General features: G+C 33.7%; 1 protein-coding gene across 1 annotated transcript in view; it reads left to right on the forward strand.

Moving 5' to 3' along the window:
* The window catches only part of pdxka (pyridoxal (pyridoxine, vitamin B6) kinase a), a 52173-nt gene that overhangs the window by 35332 nt on the left and 11841 nt on the right, over nt 1-5000 (forward strand). The window lies entirely within an intron of this gene.

Genomic DNA, 5000 nt, shown 5'->3' on the forward strand with positions numbered 1-5000 from the left:
AGGTGGTGTTTATATGAGTGTTTATATGAGGTGGTGTTTATATGAGGTGGTGTTTATATGAGTGTTTATATGAGGTGGTGTTTATATGAGTGTTTATATGAGTGTTTATATGAGGTGGTGTTTATATGAGTGTTTATATGAGGTGGTGTTTATATGAGTGTTTATATGAGTGTTTATATGAGGTAGTGTTTATATGAGTGTTTATATGAGGTGGTGTTTATATGAGGTGGTGTTTATATGGGTGTTTATATGAGGTGGTGTTTATATGGGTGTTTATATGAGTGTTTATATGAGGTAGTGTTTATATGAGTGTTTATATGAGGTGGTGTTTATATGAGGTGGTGTTTATATGAGTGTTTATATGAGGTGGTGTTTATATGAGTGTTTATATGAGGTGGTGTTTATATGAGTGTTTACATGAGTGTTTATATGAGGTGGTGTTTATATGAGTGTTTATATGAGTGTTTATATGAGGTGGTGTTTATATGAGTGTTTATATGAGGTGGTGTTTATATGAGTGTTTATATGAGGTGGTGTTTATATGAGGTGGTGTTCATATGAGTGTTTATATGAGGTGGTGTTTATATGAGTGTTTATATGAGTGTTTATATGAGGTGGTGTTTATATGAGTGTTTATATGAGGTGGTGTTTATATGGGTGTTTATATGGGTGTTTATATGAGTGTTTATATGAGTGTTTATATGAGTGTTTATATGAGGTAGTGTTTATATGAGTGTTTATATGAGGTGGTGTTTATATGAGTGTTTATATGAGGTGGTGTTTATATGAGGTGGTGTTTATATGAGGTGGTGTTTATATGAGTGTTTATATGAGGTGGTGTTTATATGAGTGTTTATATGAGGTAGTGTTTATATGAGGTGGTGTTTATATGAGGTAGTGTTTATATGAGTGTTTATATGAGGTAGTGTTTATATGAGTGTTTATATGAGGTGGTGTTTATATGAGTGTTTATATGAGTGTTTATATGAGGTGGTGTTTATATGAGTGTTTATATGAGTGTTTATATGAGGTGGTGTTTATATGAGGTGGTGTTTATATGAGTGTTTATATGAGGTGGTGTTTATATGAGTGTTTATATGAGTGTTTATATGATGTGGTGTTTATATGAGTGTTTATATGAGGTGGTGTTTATATGGGTGTTTATATGGGTGTTTATATGAGTGTTTATATGAGTGTTTATATGAGGTAGTGTTTATATGAGTGTTTATATGAGTGTTTATATGAGGTGGTGTTTATATGAGTGTTTATATGAGGTGGTGTTTATATGAGGTGGTGTTTATATGAGGTGGTGTTTATATGAGTGTTTATATGAGGTAGTGTTTATATGAGGTGGTGTTTATATGAGGTAGTGTTTACATGAGTGTTTATATGAGGTAGTGTTTATATGAGGTGGTGTTTATATGAGGTGGTGTTTATATGAGTGTTTATATGAGGTGGTGTTTATATGAGTGTTTATATGAGTGTTTATATGAGGTGGTGTTTATATGAGTGTTTATATGAGTGTTTATATGAGGTAGTGTTTATATGAGTGTTTATATGAGTGTTTATATGAGTGTTTATATGAGGTGGTGTTTATATGAGTGTTTATATGAGTGTTTATATGAGGTAGTGTTTATATGAGTGTTTATATGAGGTGGTGTTTATATGAGTGTTTATATGAGGTGGTGTTTATATGAGTGTTTATATGAGTGTTTATATGAGGTGGTGTTTATATGAGGTGGTGTTTATATGAGTGTTTATATTAGTGTTTATATGAGGTGGTGTTTATATGAGTGTTTATATGAGGTGGTGTTTATATGAGGTGGTGTTGATATGAGTGTTTATATGAGGTGGTGATTATATGAGTGTTTATATAAGGTGGTGTTTATATGAGGTGGTGTTTATATGAGTGTTTATATAAGGTGGTGTTTATATGAGGTGGTGTTTATATGAGTGTTTATATGAGGTGGTGTTTATATGAGGTGGTGTTTATATGAGTGTTTATATGAGGTGGTGTTTATATGAGGTGGTGTTTATATGAGTGTTTATATGAGGTGGTGTTTATATGAGGTGATGTTTATATGAGTGTTTATATGAGGTGGTGTTTATATGAGGTGGTGTTTATATGAGTGTTTATATTAGTGTTTATATGAGGTGGTGTTTATATGAGTGTTTATATGAGGTGGTGTTTATATGAGGTAGTGTTTATATGAGTGTTTATATGAGCTGGTGTTTATATGAGTGTTTAGATGAGTGTTTATATGAGGTGGTGTTCATATGAGTGTTTATATGAGGTGGTGTTTATATGAGGTGGTGTTTATATGAGTGTATGAGGTGGTGTTTATATGAGTGTTTATATGAGTGTTTATATGAGGTGGTATTTATATGAGTGTTTATATGAGTGTTTATATGAGGTAGTGTTTATATGAGGTAGTGTTTATATTAGAGATGCACTGATATGGAATTTTACGGCCGATAACGATAACCGATATTTATTGGTTTGTTGTGGCCGATACCGATACGATAACCGATAATATTACTCTTGAAAAAAATTTGTGAAAAGTGATTTAGGGAAAGCATTTAATAAGCATAATTTTATTGCAGTAATTTTACCTACCACCAAATGATGGACAGAACTCATAATAGTCCTCAATAGTATGGCAGTCAACAACATAACAGTAGCCTAGCCCTACAGTAGGCCTATGTGTGGCTCCTTTAAGTGAACCTGACGTCAGTGAATTGCGAGTGAGTGGCTAGAGAGTTTGAATCGTTTTCATTTAGGACTAAACGCTCATAAACGGCTCAGCTTGGAATAAGCTACAGTATAGCGACCAAATCAGAGTTTGTGAGGGAAACTTAGGTTTAGTTTCAACTGCGGGTAACTGAATAAAGCTCCAACTCCTCAGACTGTGGGCTATCTTATGTCCGTCTACTCTGTTGCGCACAACCTGCTGCAGCAGAAATGAAAGGCGTTAGCCCTGAAGGTTTTATGAAACTTATTATGATGACCTGTCTGGAACTGAAGCACGAATGGTTAGCATATTTCTAGGTAATAATACAAAACCCAAGCTAAAGTAATGCAAATATAATACTAAAACACAACTTAGAACTAGGCCTACTTATATACTCATCCCACTAACGAGTTTGTTTATTTGTTTCCCCGACCAGCGCGGTAAAGTGTAAACACACCAGCACAAGACGGCTCTAGATAGGGCTGAGCTCCGCTCTGTTAAGGTTAAATGGCGGATCATTCACGAGAGGATTTTGAGATGCACAGATTCCCAAATGAACGCATATCCACAGATTTTGTTAGAGTGGTGAAATACATTCACACCGCTGACATTATATTGAGGAAAAAGTATAGCCAACCAAGCTCAAGTAGGCTAGCTCAGTGTAGCCAGACGGACCTTACGTAGGCCTAAATTAGGACTTTAAAAAATATCGGCGCAAATTATCGGCCAGAATTCTGTTATCGGACCGATAATAATATTTTCATTTTTTCACTTATCGGCTGATAATATATCGGCCGCCGATATATCGTGCATCCCTAGTTTATATGAGTGTTTATATGAGGTAGTGTTTATATAAGGTGGTGTTTATATGAGGTAGTGTTTATATGAGTGTTTATATGAGGTGGTGTTTATATGAGTGTTTATATGAGGTGGTGTTTATATGAGTGTTTATATGAGGTGGTGTTTATATGAGGTGGTGTTTATGAGTGTTTATATGAGGTGGTGTTTATATGAGTGTTTATATGAGGTGGTGTTTATATGAGTGTTTATATGAGGTGGTGTTTATATGAGTGTTTATATAAGGTGGTGTTTATATGAGGTGGTGTTTATATGAGTGTTTATATGAGGTGGTGTTTATATGAGTGTTTATAGTGTTTTTATGAGTGTTTATATGAGTGTTTATATGAGGTGGTGTTTATATGAGTGTTTATATGAGGTGGTGTTTATATGAGGTGGTGTTTATATGAGTGTTTATATGAGGTGGTGTTAATATGAGTGTTTATATGAGGTAGTGTTTATATGAGTGTTTATATGAGGTGGTGTTTATATGAGGTGGTGTTTATATGAGTGTTTATATGAGGTGGTGTTTATATGAGGTGGTGTTTATATAAGGTGGTGTTTATATGAGGTGGTGTTTATATGAGTGTTTATATAAGGTGGTGTTTATATGAGTGTTTATAGTGTTTATATGAGTGTTTATATGAGTGTTTATATGAGGTGGTGTTTATATGAGTGTTTATATGAGTGTTTATATGAGGTGGTGTTTATATGAGGTGGTGTTTATATGAGTGTTTATATGAGGTGGTGTTTATATGAGTAGTGTTTATATGAGGTAGTGTTTATATGAGTAGTGTTTATATGAGGTAGTGTTTATATGAGTGTTTATATGAGGTGGTGTTTATATGAGTGTTTATATGAGGTGGTGTTTATATGAGGTGGTGTTTATATGAGTGTTTATATGAGGTGGTGTTTATATGAGTGTTTATATGAGGTGGTGTTTATATGAGTGTTTATATGAGGTGGTGTTTATATGAGTGTTTATATAAGGTGGTGTTTATATGAGGTGGTGTTTATATGAGTGTTTATATGAGGTGGTGTTTATATGAGTGTTTATATGAGGTGGTGTTTATAAGAGGTGGTGTTTATATGAGGTAGTGTTTATATGAGTGTTTATATGAGGTGGTGTTTATATGAGGTGGTGTTTATATGAGTGTTTATATGAGTTGGTGTTTATATGAGGTGGTGTTTATATGAGTGTTTATATGAGGTGGTGTTTATATGAGGTGGTGTTTATATGAGTGTTTATATGAGGTGGTGTTTATATGAGTGTTTATATGAGGTGGTGTTTATATGAGTGTTTATATGAGGTGGTGTTTATATGAGTGTTTATATGAGTGTTTATATGAGGTGGTGTTTATATGAGGTGGTGTTTATATGAGGTGGTGTTTATGAGTGTTTATATGAGTGTTTATATGAGGTGGTGTTTAT

This window comes from Alosa pseudoharengus, unplaced genomic scaffold (assembly GCF_046254945.1).
Source record: "Alosa pseudoharengus isolate Yale_2024_CS ecotype anadromous, Long Island Sound unplaced genomic scaffold, YU_APseudo_1.1 YU_APseudo_1.1_scf_3, whole genome shotgun sequence".
Classification (NCBI taxonomy): domain Eukaryota; kingdom Metazoa; phylum Chordata; class Actinopteri; order Clupeiformes; family Clupeidae; genus Alosa; species Alosa pseudoharengus.